Raw genomic sequence first — 14755 nt, 5'->3', positions numbered from 1 at the left:
TGGGCCGCCACGCCGTAGGCCGCACCCAGCTTTGGCGGCGGAGGTGAGCGCCCAGGGCTGAGGGGGCGGAGAGGCCGGGCGGGCGGGGACTGCGGGCCGGGTATGCGCAGCGGACAGGGGGAGGAGCCGGTGCTGGAGTCCGAGCCGGAGCTGACGGGCGGCGGCCTGGCTCAGACTCGGGGATCCCGTGCGCTGTGCACGATTAGTCTGTGAGGTGAGGTCGGCGGGCGAGGGCGGCGGCAGGGGTGCGGGGCGGGAGCGGGCGTCTAGCGGGGTGGTCAGGGGCTCCGGGTCGGGCTGGGGTCGCGGCTGCCGGGCCGCGGGGCGAGCGGCGCGGGAGCTGGGCGGAGGCTGCGGGCGGGCGTGGGCCGCTGGGCCTGCTGCGCGCCCCGACAGCGCGGAGGGCGGGGGCGGCGCGGGGAGGCCGCTGCGGCTCGGAGGGCGTCTGGGAGGGGTCCCTGCGGTCGCCGTCGGCCCGCACCGTGTGCAGAGGGGCCCCAGGCGCTGCACATCCTCTGCCAAGACCAGGCCCCGGGGTCGTGGGCTTCTCTGTGGAAGCAGCCCAGGCGGCTCGTTTCTGGCTTCAGGGGTCCGTATGGAAACGGAGGATCTCGACCGGACTTTGGATCAACATTGTGCTGGTGATGGCCCCATCTGTGGCCCGGAGCGCTGGCGGCTCCAGGGTTTGTGTCTTGATAGCTCTTGTTTTTAAGAACGACACCTGCCAAAAGAGAAAAGCCGAATCTGCCTGCCGATGGTGATGAGATAGTCCTGGAACTTTATTAGAGATGGTGCTGTTGATCATCTTTGTCCTCCCTCTCTTTTCTTGATTTTTTCTTTTTTGGGGAGATGTCAGAGGGCCTCTCTCCCTAAAACAATTACTTTTACAATTACTTTTATTTTTGCTCTCGTACTTCATGGCTCAAGATATTTGGTAGATGATTTGTGTCCACTTTAGACATAACCACCGTGAAGTAATTTTGTTTCACCTGAAACTGCTATTGGTTTGATCATATAATTTTATGCCTAAAATGACTAAAAGCACTTGTCATATCCCCAAAGGCCAAAAATATACCTGCCAGCTGTATGCATTGCTGGTAAGTTACAGAAAGATTTTTTTTGTGTGTGAAAAATGATTTTTAATGAGGATAGGAAATAGAAAAAAGGTTCACTTTTTCTCTTTTGCAAAACGTGTATGAGTTGAGGCCCTCAATGAAAACAAGCCCGGACAGACATCAGAGAGGGGAGGGCATTTCAGGCAGGGGGTGAATTGTATGAATGTGGGATTGTAAAAATTGGAGTCTTTAATGAACAAATGCCTGTACTATATAAATTATAAAGTACTCCTTTGATTCTGACTCTGAGGAAGTAGAATAGGAAAGTTGTTTTTTAAGGAAGTGGATGGTTTCAGCAGTCAGAACTGCCTTTTACAGTTTTGATGTGGTTTACAACGATGCAGCTGGTATGATTTGTTTACTACTTGTGTGTTTAGGTTTTAGACTTACAGAGACTCAGGGAATGATGTGAAATCTAAATTCTAGCCAGTCTCCACAAACTGTGGGATAGTTTCCCTTCTATTATTAAAATATAATCTGTATTAATATAAGCTGATCATTTTCTACTTGAATTCTTTTGATGCTATCTGATGCTGATAAGGTTTTGTTTGGTGTTCAGTTATGGATTTTACCATAAAACCTGTTTCTTTAGATCATTTATTAATTTTTAGTTCTTTCATGTATTGAATCAGAAAAGTAAATATTGAAATGAAGGATAACAAGATATTTTTATTACATGAAAATTAGAGTTAAATTGACTGCTCTTCTTCTCTTCCTACCTTCCATGTTCAGCTCTTTACATACACACACGTGTACAAGGAATAGTATGATAAACTCCTGTTTACCCTCATCCAGTTTCAGCAGTTACTAATTCATAAACAAATTTGCTCATCTGTACCCCCTAATCCCAGATGTCATATCATTAACCATTAAATATTTCAGTATGTATATCTTAAAGCCTTTAAAAAAAGGTAACCATGAATACCACTGTCACAAAAAGTGGATGATACCAAGCCAGTGTTAAAATTTTCTTTTTCTTTTTTTTTTTTTGAGATAGAGTCTCGCTTTTTTTTTTTTTTTTTTTTGAGATAGAGTCTCACTCTGTTGCCCAGGCTAGAGTGAGTGCCGTGGCATCAGCCTAGCTCACAGCAACCTCAATCTCCTGGGCTCAAAGAGTCCTCCTGCTTTAGCCTCCCGAGTAGCTGGGACTACAAGCATACGCCACTATGCCTGGCTAATTTTTTTTTCCTATATATATTAGTTGGCCAATTAATTTGTTTCTATTTATAGTAGAGATGGGGTCTCGCTCTTGCTCAGGCTGGTTCCGAACTCCTGACCTCGAGCAATCCGCCCGCCTCGGCCTCCCAGAGTGCTAGGATTACAGGCGTGAGCCACTGTGAGCCACCGCACCCTGCCAGAGTCTTGCTTTGTTGTCCAGGCTAGAGTGAGTGCCTTGGCGTTAGCCTAGCTCACAGCAACCTCAAACTCCTGGGCTGAAGCGATCCTGCTGCCTCAGCCTCCCGAGTAGCTGGGACTACAGGCATGCGCCACCATGCCCAGCTAATTTTATATATATATATATATCAGTTGGCCAATTAATTTCTTTGTATTTATAATAGAGACGGGGTCTCACTCTTGCTCAGGCTGGTTTTGAACTCCTGACCTTGAGCAATCCGCCTGCCTCGGCCTCCCGGAGAGCTAGGATTACAGGCGTGAGCCACCGGGCCTGGCCTAAAATTTTCTTGATTGTATTGCTTGAGCACAGGAGTTCATGTCTAACCTGGACAACATAGCAAGACCTTGCCTCTTAGGAAAAAATATTCTTGTCTCATAATTTTTTCTAAACAGTTTGAATTAGGATCCAAATGCTGTCTGTACATTGTGACTAGTTTTAATCTATAGGTTCCCCCTCCATGTTTTGTTTTTTAATTTATTTGTTGATGTAACCTGGTAGTCTGTCCTGTGAAGTTATGCACAGTCTGGATTTTATTCTGTATCATAGTTTAATAATACAGTTAACAACACAGAATATACTGTAAACTGGTGGTTAAACCTAAAGGTGGGATCAGATTCAGGTTTGATTTATTTTTGGCAAGAAGACTTCATAGGTAAGTAGGCAGATAATGATTACTTGTTAGCAGCAATTCTTGTTAGCAACCCTTGATGCTCAATGCCTAGAGAGTTATTTCATTAGGCATTAAACATATTGTTTTAATTCTATAACTTCACCATTTATTAGATGGAATACTTCTGTAAAGAGAATTTTCCCTTCATCCACTATTTGGTTACCTTAAAGTAGTGTGTCATTTTTATAGAAAAGGCAGGATAAATGCTTAACTTCTGCCCGTTATTTACTAGGTTTCAAAATAATGGATTGGTTCCCTAGCATCCTTCAAAAATAACCAGTGAATTGTGTGTATGTATTTATGTCCTTGTGAACTCATGGACTTAAACATATTTGATGTTTCACTCCATTGCTGGTGCTATCCTTATTGATGTTCAGATTGTCTCATCTTTGTCCAATAGGAATATGTTCAAATTGGTTCCTGAATCCATTAAACACAATTCTTTTTTTTGAGACAGAGTCTCTGTTGCCCAGGCTGGAGTGCCCTGGCATCAGCTTAGCTCACAGCAACCTCAAACTTCTGGGCTCAGGCAATCCTTCTGCCTCAGCCTCCCAAGTAGCTGGGACTACAGGCATGTGGCACCATGCCTGGCTAATTTTTTCTATGTATTTTTTTTTGTTTGTTTTTTTTTTTTTTTGAGACAGAGTCTCACTTTGTTGCCCAGGCTAGAGTGAGTGCCGTGGCGTCAGCCTAGCTCACAGCAACCTCAAACTCCTGGGCTCGAGTGATCCTTCTGCCTCAGCCTCCCGAGTAGCTGGGACTACAGGCATGCGCCACCATGCCCGGCTAATTTTTTTTTTTATATATATATCAGTTGGCCAATTAATTTCTTTCTATTTTATAGTAGAGACGGGGTCTCGCTCTTGCTCAGGCTGGTTTTGAACTCCTGACCTTGAGCAATCCGCCCGCCTCGGCCTCCCAAGAGCTAGGATTATAGGTGTGAGCCACAGCGCCCGGCCTCTATGTATTTTTAGTTGGGCAATTAATTAATTTGTTTCTGTTTTTAGTAGAGACGGGGTCTGGATCTTTCTCAGGCTGGTTTTGAACTCCTGACCTTGAGCGATCCTCCCGCCTTGGCCTCCCAGACTGCTAGGATTACAGGCGTAAGCTACTGCGCCTGGCCCTAAACACAATTCTTTATTTATTTTTTTTTTTTTTCAGGCCAGTGACAAAAGTGTAGATTTTTTTTTTTTTTTTTGAGACAGAGTCTCACTCTGTTGCCCAGGCTAGAGTGAGTGCCATGGCGTCAGCCTAGCTCACAGCAACCTCAAACTCCTGGGCTCAAGTGATCCTACTGCCTCAGCCTCCCGAGTAGCTGGGACTACAGGCGTGTGCCACCATGCCTGGGTAATTTTTTTTTTCTCTATATATTAGTTGGCCAATTAATTTCTTTCTATTTATAGTAGAGACAGAGTCTCGCTCTTGCTCAGGCTGGTTTTGAACTCCTGACCTCGAGCAGTCCGCTCGCCTCGGCCTCCCTGAGTGCTAGGATTACAGGCGTGAGCCACCGCACCTGGCCCTAAACACAATTCTTAATACTTTGGTTGCTGTACTTTCTAGTATCATTAACTGCACCGGACTTACTTTCTATGTTTTCTGTCCCAGCCCTGGAAGCATCCATTCCCCTAAGGGGCCTTGGTTTCTTTTTATGGAAAATAGTATTATTTGGAAAACGCAATCTGGGCCTTGGTGTTGCTCATTGCTACTAGGTTCATCATTGTTTCTGGATCTTTTTGGTGCACAGATGATCGGTTACTGATGCTTCCAGTTCAAAAGCAATACTAGACTACTTAACATTCTTAGTCTTATACCTGTATCTTTTTTTCTGCCAAACATCTTGGTTCTAATTGCTCATTATTTCATCCCACACTGAATACTTTTCATTCTCAGAAGAAGATGAAAACTACTACTAATGAAAAGTATTTGAGGGGTTTTTTTGCATCCTTATTAGGGACATGTAATCACATTACCGTGTTTTAAAGTCACTTAGAATAGTAACGGTATGTTTTTGCCATCACTGGATGTATAGTTTGGTTCTTTTGTTCTTTGCTTGAAGTATTTAGGGATTGCTTTTAAGAAATTTTATTTTATTTTATAATTATATAAAATATTAAAAGACTTTCAAAGTCAAACTTATAAAACAAGGTACAGTAAATTCAAAGAAGTCTTGTTTCTTTTATTCCTGTCCTCTTTACCCTGCTCCCTCCCATTCCCATAGATAACCTTTTTAATTTTGTGGTTATAGTCATATCTTCTCTTTATTAGATAGGTGGTATACATATATTAGATAGGTGCATACTATACATCGTTTTCTACCATGGTTTTTTTTTTTTTTGAGACAGAGTCTCACTTTGTTGCCCAGGCTGCAACGAGTGCCGTGGCATCAGCCTAGCTCACAGCAACCTCAAACTCCTGGGTTCAAGCGATCCTGCTGCCTCAGCCTCCCAAGTAGCTGGGACTACAGGCATGCGCCACCATGCCCGGCTAATTTTTTCTATATATATTAGTTGGCCAATTAATTTCTATTTATAGTAGAAACGGGGTCTCGCTCTTGCTCAGGTTGGTTTCGAACTCCTGAACTCAAACGATCCTCCCACCTCGGCCTCCCAGAGAGCTAGGATTACAGGCGTGAACCACCACACCTGGCCCTCTACCATAGTTTTTTCACTTAACTTTCACATTTACTCCATAGAATAATATAGATGGTTCTCATTCCTTCTTGTAGTTGCATAGTGCTGCTTTTTGTGAATGTACTATAGTTTATTCAACAAGAAATGACTGCTTTTTAATGAACATTCAGCAGAAAAAGTTTGTCCATTAATGATATTTTTTTCTTATACTATGATTTGGTGAGAATTTTCTTATACATTTTAAGTTATAAGAATAGAAAGAAATACTTTGCATAAGGTGTGATGTTATACTCTAAACTTCTGTTGAGAAGACGTTAGCCTTTTCTGTTATGTGGTGATTAACAGCAATAGGTTAAAGACCTTGGTTTTGCATTTTTCCTTTTTAAACAGCTGCCATTTCAGCCCCTCAGCTGTGGTAGTACAGTTTTGGGTTGGTTTCAGATATGCCATTTCTGAGATAAAATCTAATTCATATTGACACAGTAAGTTCATTATTATTAAATTGTTAACATCACATTTTAGTAATCTATTTTTCTGTTGTTATCCATTGTTTTCTTACCCATTATCTGTATACATATTCACTGAGCTCTGAGATACTAGACCTGTAGATTCTAAGCGTGCTAATAACGATGCCTATAGCCATAGTCATTAATGCTGTCTTGCTAACATCAGTTTTGTCAATTCTACCCTCATTTCCACTATCACCTGGGTCCCAGCAGCCATCATTTCATCCGTGGACACCATAGCCACCTTTAGCTGGTCCCTGAGTCTGTCCTTCCTACTCATCCTTCACCTTTCAGCCAGAGTGACATATGTAACATTATCAGACCATGTTCTTATGTTCTATCCTGCTTAAAACTCTTCAAAAACTGATATAGTGGTTGTGTCTAGGGACGGGGAACTCTGTGGCTGGTGGACAGGGTGGGAGGGAGACTTGTTTCTCTGTATGACCTTATATACCTTTGGAATTTTGATTCATGTACCTGGATTATGTATGCAGAATAAAATAAGAAATTTTACAAAACCAAAACAAACTCCCCAGTGATTTGCCATTTGTCAGCCTAAATAACAAACAGAGCAAGGCTCTATATAAGAAACGATATATAGGCCGGGCGCGGTGGCTCACGCTTGTAATCCTAGCACTCTGGGAGGCCGAGGCGGGCAGATTGCTAGAGGTCAGGAGTTCGAAACCAGCCTGAGCAAGAGCGGGACCCTGGTCTCTACTAAAAATAGAAACAAATTACTTGGTCAACTAATATATATAGAAAAAATTAGCTGGGCATGGTGGCGCATGCCTGTAGTCCCAGCTACTAGGGAGGCTGAGGCAGCAGGATTGCTTGAGCCCAGGAGTTTGAGGTTGCTGTGAGCTAGGGTGATGCCATGGCACTCACTCTAGTCTGGGCAACAAAGTGAGACTCTGTTTCAGAAAAAAAAAAAGAAATGATATATATTTGGGAATAGAGCATTGCAGTGGGAATACACGTGCCATAGTAAACTATGTGCTTAGGGACGTAAAGGAGGACAAAAATTTTTAAAGGAAAAAAATAAGGATTACATAATTGTTTTGAAATAATTATCCTTGGCTTCAAAGATCAATAACAAGGATGATGCCAGTATGAGTTTGGGCAGGCAGTTGCTGGGCAGATGTCCTTGCAGAAGTATTAGAAAAAGTTGTTTTTTAATTTTAGGTTTTTTTAGATCTGGAGTCTCACTGTGTTGCCTAGTCTGGAGTGCAGTGGCTGTTCACAGGCATAGTCATAGCTTACTGCAGCCTCTAACTACTAGCCTCAAGTGATCCTCCCACCTTGGTCTCCCTAAGTATTTGGGACTATACGTGTGCTCTACCACACTGAGCCTTGCAGAAGAATTTTTGAGTATGGTTGCAGTGGCCTTTGTGCAAGGTTGTGGTTTTTGCAGAGTCTGTTGTAGTAGTTTTTGTTATCAAGAATACAAGCATGAAAACCCTCACGTTGTAGCCTTCCTTAGCTCTGACAGGTTTTGTTTTGTTTTTTAAACATTAGTGACTCCATTTTGATTCTGACAACTTTCACACATAATTAGAACAGAATCCATATTTCTTACCATGCTTTCCAAACTCACATTCTTCCACTTGCTCATTTATGCTGCATTCGTAGTGGTCTTCCAGGAGGACTCTCTAGCTCTTGTCTGCCTCGGGGAATTGCATGTTGAACTCTCTGCCTTGCATGATCTTATGCCATTCTGCTTGGCCAGTCAGCTCCTTCTCAGCTTTTTTTTTTTTTTTTTGAGACAGAGTCTCACTTTTGTTGCCCAGGCTAGAGTGAGTGCCGTGGCATCAGCCTAGCTCACAGCAACCTCAAACTCCTGGGCTCAAGTGATCCTCCTGTCTCAGCCTCCCGAGTAGCTGGGACTACAGGCATGCACCACCATGCCCGGCTAATTTTTTGTATATATACTTTTAGTTGGTCAATTAATTTCTTTCTATTTTTAGTAGAGACGGGGTCTCGCTCAGGCTGGTTTCGAACTCCCGACCTCAAGCAATCCGCCCGCCTGGGCCTCCGAGAGTGCTAGGATTACAGGCGTGAGCCACCACGCCCAGCCTCCTTCTCAGTTTTTAACCCTCTGCTTAAATGTACTTTAAAGAGACCCAGAGCTGGCCCTTCTGTGTTCATTCAAGAATGAGTTGTCTGAGATAGATGAGACCATGTCACTTCTCTTCCTAGAGCCTTTTAGTGATTCTCCATGGCCCATAAATCCTGTACACTTGGACCAAACTTTCAAGGTTTGATCTCTTCCTGTATCTCTAATTCTGTCTCTTATTAACACCTTAGTTCTGTTTCCCATTGTGTTCTGAGCACGATTACCTAGCACATAGTAAGTAGGTACCCAGTATTTGTAGAATTAAGTAATGATTCAGTCTCATTAAGTCTTTTGGGGAATTTAAGTCATACTCTTGGGAAAATGATAGTTAAAAACATAAGGTCATAAACCTTCAGAGATAATGATAACTAACAACATAAGGTTATAAAACTTCAGGGAAGGCTACATAAAGACAGTAGAATTTAAACTTAACTCTTGGAAGATGGGTACTGTGGGCAAAAGAAAGATGTCATTCTTCATTATGTGAAGAAGAAATGAAAGGCTTTTCTTTTTTGGTACCCATGTTTTATGGTAGTGGTTGAAACACATGGCCGGGTGCGGTGGCTCACGGCTGTAATCCTAGCACTCTGGGAGGCCGAGGCAGGCGGATTGCTAGAGGTCAGGAGTTCGAAACCAGCCTGAGCAAGAGCGAGACCCCATCTCTACTATAAATAGAAACAAATTAATTGGCCGACTAATATATATAGAGAAAAAATTAGCTGGGCATGGTGGCGCATGCCTGTAGTCCCAGCTACTCAGGAGGCTGTGGAAGTAGGATTGCTTGAGCCCAGCAGTTTGAGGTTGCTGTGAGCTAGGCTGATGCCACGGCACTCACTCTAGCCTGGGCAACAAAATGTCTCAAAAAAAAAGAAAGAAACACATATACATGCACATGTGCCCAGGAATTCCACCTAGACCTGTTGAATATCAGCCTTGGGCAGGTGATTCAAGTGCATCCCCTGATTAAGAACCACTGTTCTCTGTCCTTGCTCTTAGAACAATGGTCCATTTGACCAGTGTTGCAGTGGACCTAGGATGACCATTCTGTGGAGATGGGGTTACTATCCACATTGGGTGTATGTGTCACGATTAAGTGCCTTTGGGCTTTCCTTTGATATTTGTCCCTTTTTCTGTTTAAATGGTTGTTGAAAAATAGGGATATGCTTTTAATTGGCAACATAGAATTACTAAAATCTAGGTTGTAAAGTTAAATTTTCATCTTTTTAAGTACTTATTACAGGTTGAATACCCTTCATTTCAGTCCCAGTTTGGGACGAGAAGTGTTTCAAATTTTGAACTTTTTTGTATTTTGGAATATTTACATTTTATTACCAGTTAAGTATCCCTAATCCAAAAATCTGAAATCTGAACTGCTCCAATGAATACTTCATTTGAGTATCATGTTGGTGCTCAAAAAGTTTTGGATTTTTTTTTTTTTTTTTGAGACAGAGTCTCACTTTGTTGTCCAGGCTAGAGTGAGTGCCGTGGCATCAGCCTAGCTCACAGCAACCTCAAACTCCTGGGCTTGAGTGATCCTTCTGCCTCAGCCTCCCGAGTAGCTGGGACTACAGGCATGCGCCACCATGCCCGGCTAATTTTTTTTTATATATATATCAGTTGGCCAATTAATTTCTTTCTATTTATAGTAGAGACGGGGTCTCGCTCTTGCTCAGGCTGGTTTTGAACTCCTGACCTTGAGCAATCCGCCCGCCTCGGCCTCCCAAGAGCTAGGATTACAGGCGTGAGCCACAGCGCCCGGCCAAGTTTTGGATTTTTGATTTTTGGTTTAGGGATATTCAACCTGTGTGTGTAGGCATTTTATATATTATCTCATTTGTTCTACACAACAATATTATTGGGTAGCTACTATTATCTTTTTCAGATGAAAAAAAACAAGAATTTTAAGTAATTGTCAAGGTCACACAGCTAGGTCGTGGTGAAGTTGGGATTCAAACCAAGAGAATCTGACTCTAGAGATGATGCTCTAAACCACCCGGTTGTGCTATGTTCCTTATGTAGATGTCCTCAGTTCTAACACTTTAGGCATTTGATTATGACTGTTGATCCTGGTCTCCTCCATGAGGGCAGGGCTCTGCTTATCTTGTTTACTACTGTATTTCCATAGTCTAGCTGTGTGACAGGGGTCCTCAAACAGTTCGCTGTCCCTCAGACCGTTGGAGGGCTGTTGGAGAGTGTGGTGCACATTCCACACATGCGCACTGTGGGCCCAGGACGAGTCGGCTGCTAAGCAGGACAGGCAGCAGCGGCAAAAAACACCCAGCGGGCTGGATAAATGTCCTGGCGGGCTGCATGTGGCCCGTGGGCTGTAGTTTGAGGATGCCTGGTCTAGCGTAATGCCTGGAGTAGGCACTAAAGAAATATTTATTGAATTAATGATCTTCAGTTATTTTTTGAAAGCTTGGCTGTGAGGAATAATGTTCATGGAAGATTATTAAAGGTGGCGAGGCATCTGTTCCCTTAAAGTGGGGATTGGCAAGTCTTTTGTAAAGGGCCATATAGTATATATCTTAGGCTTTGAGAGTTAGATCATCTTGGTTGCAGCTGTCCAGCTCTAGTCTTATATAAAAGCATCTATGGATGGTATGTAAAATGAATAAGCATGACTGTTCTAATAAAACTTTATTTATGGACACTGAAATTTGAATTGATTTGCATGTATGTAATTTTTATTATTTAAATTTTGTATATTATTATTATTATTTTGATTGTTTTTAACCTTTACAATTACATTTTTGAGACGGGGTCTCACTTTGTTGCCCAGGCTGCAGTACAGTGGTGTCATCACAGCTCACTGCAACTTAAAACTCCTGGACTTGAGTGATCCTTTTGTCTCAGCTTCCTGAGTATCTGGGATTGCAGGCACATGTCACAATGCCTAGTTAATTTTTCTATTTTTTGTAGAGATGGGGTCTTGCTCTGGCTCAGGCAAGTCTCAAACTCCTGAGCTTAAGTGATCTCCTGCCTCAGCCTCCCAAAGTGCCCTAGCACCTCCCTGAGTGCTAGGATTACAGGTGTGAGCCACCATGCTCAACCTCAGCCTTTAAGAATTTTAAGAAACCAGCCAGGTGTGGTGGCTCACGCCTGTCTCTGGGAGACTGAGACAGGTGGATCACTCAAGGTCAGGAGTTCTAAACCAGCCTGAGCAACGTGAGACCCTGTCTCTACTAAAAAAAATAGAAAGACATTAATTGGCCAACTAAAAATTTATAGAAAAAATTAGCCCACATGGTGGCGCATGCCTGTAGTCCCAGCTACTCTGGAGACTGAGGCAGAAGGAGTTTGCTTGAGCCCAGGAGTTTGAGGTTGCTATGAGCTAGGCTGATGCCACGGCACTCATGGGCAACAGAGCAAGACTCTGTCTCAAAAAAAAAAAAAAAAAAAAAAGAATTAAAAAAAAACATTCTTAGCTGTGGGGCTTATAAGAACAGGTGGTAGGCTGATTTGGCATGGACGAGGATTTTTTTTGTTGATTCCTGTCTAAATAGTTTAGATTTTATCATTAAATTAGATATCTGACTCCTAGACTGAATTGTTTTGTCTGCCAGTGCTTTCTTTTGTTGCATCATACTTGGGTCTACTTTAAGGACTCATAGAAGTACTGCTCTGAAACTCTGTATTGTATTGGTTGTAAGGGGATTGTTGGGCATTGTCCATGATAGTAAATGAATAAAATAAAGTCTATCCTTTTCATTAAGAACTCTGCTTTACTTCTCTTTGAGTATAATTCAATCTCATAATATATTTTTACATTTTATCTTTTTAAAAAACTTTTTAATTTTTCATATTTAAATTTATTTTCTTTTTTGGCAGACTATTTTTACATTTTATGTTTTCCCTTTAACATATTTCATGAGTAGTTTAATAAAAAGAGCTACTTGGACCTGGTCATACCTTGCTGCGTAACTTGTTTCTGCAAATTACTTAATCTTGTGTCTGTATTGTAAAATGGGAGGGGGTATTTTCTACTTCATTTGGCATTTATGGGGATTAGATATAATGTAAGTGAACTGCCTAGTGTTATACCTGGCCGATAGGAAGAACCTAAGAGATGCCAGACCTTTTTCCTACTCTCACTTCCTACACTTTAAATCCTTAGGCAAATCATTTCCTTTTTTCTGAACTTCAGCTTTCTCGTTTAAATAGTGTGAAGATTAAATTAAAAAGTACTTTGTAGGCAATCGATGCTGTTCAAATATGTTATTTGTTATCACATATTTAGAATATACTTGGCAAAAAAAAAAGAGGAACCCTTGTTAGTGGTAAATTCTCATAATTCATCCACAGTTATTTATCTCATACCTTTGTAAAACATTGTATTAAAAAAGCAGATGCTAAATGTATCTAATCTAGCCAAAAGAAATGATAGTGTTTGAGAAAATGTAATGCTTATAGTTCAGAGGTATCATTGCCACAGAAGCTTGTAGATTTGAGTCAAAAGAGTTTTGGAACTCAAAACCTTTGGGCTGAAATATTTTGGTAGTTATTGTACTTTAGAGATGTTGCTAGCCTGGGCAACATAGTGAGACTTTGTCTTTACAAAAAAAAAATTCCCCAAGCATGGTGGCATGCACATTTAGTCACAGCTACTTGAGAGGCTGAGACAGGAGGATCACTTGAGCCCAGGAGTTTGAGGTTGCAGTGAGCTATGATGATGCCACTGTATTCCAGCTTGAGTGACAGAGCAAAACCCTGACTCAAAAAAAAAAAGAAAAGATTTTGCTTTACTATCTTACTTGCATTGTTTCCTACAAGAAATCTGCTCTCATCTTTATCTTTGTTTCTTTGTACGTAACATCTCCTTTTTCTCTGGCTGCTTTTAAGATTTTCTCTATCACTGATTTTAGACGATTTAATTTTGATATGCCTTTGTGTACAGTAGTTTTCTTCATGTTTCTTGTGCATTGGATTCATTGAGCTTCTTTCTTGGGTTTATAGGTTTATAGTTTTCATCAAATTTAGAAATATTTTCCCCATTTTTTCCATGTATTTATTCTGTTCCACTTTCGTATCCTTTTCTTTGGGGACTCCAATTCCATGCATGTTAAACTATTTGAAGTTGTCCCACAGCCCACTGATGCCCTGTTCTCTGTTCATTTCTCTGATTCTCTTTTCTTTTTTTCTTTTTACGTTTTTTGAAATAGGTCTCACACTGTCACCCAGGCTGGACTGCAGTGATGGATCATAGCTCACTACAACCTCAAACTTCTGGGCTCAAGTGATCCTCCTACCTTACTTAGTCTCCCAAGTACCCTGAACTACAGGTGCAAACCACCATGCCTGGCTAATTTTTCTACTTTTTTGTAGACAGTCTCGCTGTGTTGCTCAGGTGGTCTTGAGCTCCTGGCCTAAAGCAATCCTCCTGCCTTAGCTTCCCTAAGTGTTAGGATTACAGGTGTGAGCCATTCTTTGATTCTCTTTTCTTTGTGTATTTTGTTTTGGATAGTTTTTATTGTTGTATCTTCATATTCACTTATCTTTGTTCGGCAATATTTAACCTACCATTAATCTCATTTGGTGTAATTTTAGTTTTAAACATTGTAGCTTTCATCTTTAGAAGCTCCATTTGTATTTTTAATATTGTCCATCTCTCTAAGATTTTGAATGTATGGAATATAGTTGTACAACTTTTAATGACCTTATTTGTTAATTTTAACATTGCTTTCAGTTCTGGGTTGGTTTTGATTGATTTATCTCAATATGGGTCCTGATTTTTCTGCTTCTTTGTATGTTGGGTACTTTTTTATTAGATGCCATACGCTGTAAATTTTACATTGTTGTGCTCTGAATAGTTATTTATTCCTAAAATATTCCTGAGCTTTGTTCTGCATGTGTGTGAAGAATGAATGGTTGGCACTAACACAGAGCTGGGTATAAAGGCTGTTACCACCAGCTGGACTGGAAAACCTCAAGACTCATGGGGCATTGCATAGAGCACATAGAAAGGTATTCCCTAGACTGAGCACTGCTCCCTTCCTTCCTACCTTCTTTTTTTTTTTTTTTTTTTTTGAGACAGAGTCTCGCTTTCTTGCCCAGGCTAGAGTGAGTGCCATGGCGTCAGCCTAGCTCACAGCAACCTCAAACTCCTGGGCTCAAGCAATCCTCCTGCCTCATCCTCCTGAGTAGCTGGGACTACAGGCATGTGCCACCATGCCCGGCTAATTTTATATATATGTATCAGTTGGCCAATTAATTTCTTTGTATTTATAGTAGAGACGGGGTCTCGCTCTTGCTCAGGCTGGTTTTGAACTCCTAATCTCGAGCAATCTGCCTGCCTCGGCCTCCCAGAGAGCTAGGATTACAGGTG

The 14755-nt window shown here is 41.7% G+C and overlaps 1 protein-coding gene across 5 annotated transcripts in view; it reads left to right on the top strand.

The window, feature by feature from the left end:
• The window catches only part of ADD1 (adducin 1), a 109615-nt gene continuing 94860 nt past the window's right edge, over window positions 1–14755 (top strand). For 3 of the 5 annotated variants that reach the window (XM_075992885.1, XM_075992887.1, XM_075992886.1), the window contains exon 1: window positions 62–214. The gene's annotated coding sequence lies outside the window, so the exon portion shown is untranslated. The other 2 variants (XM_075992884.1, XM_075992883.1) reach the window with 2 other exon arrangements.

Source organism: Microcebus murinus, chromosome 16, assembly GCF_040939455.1.
Source record: "Microcebus murinus isolate Inina chromosome 16, M.murinus_Inina_mat1.0, whole genome shotgun sequence".
Classification (NCBI taxonomy): Eukaryota; Metazoa; Chordata; class Mammalia; order Primates; family Cheirogaleidae; genus Microcebus; species Microcebus murinus.
The sequence above is the reverse complement of the archived record's forward strand: the minus strand, read 5'-3'. Positions and strand labels throughout refer to the sequence as shown.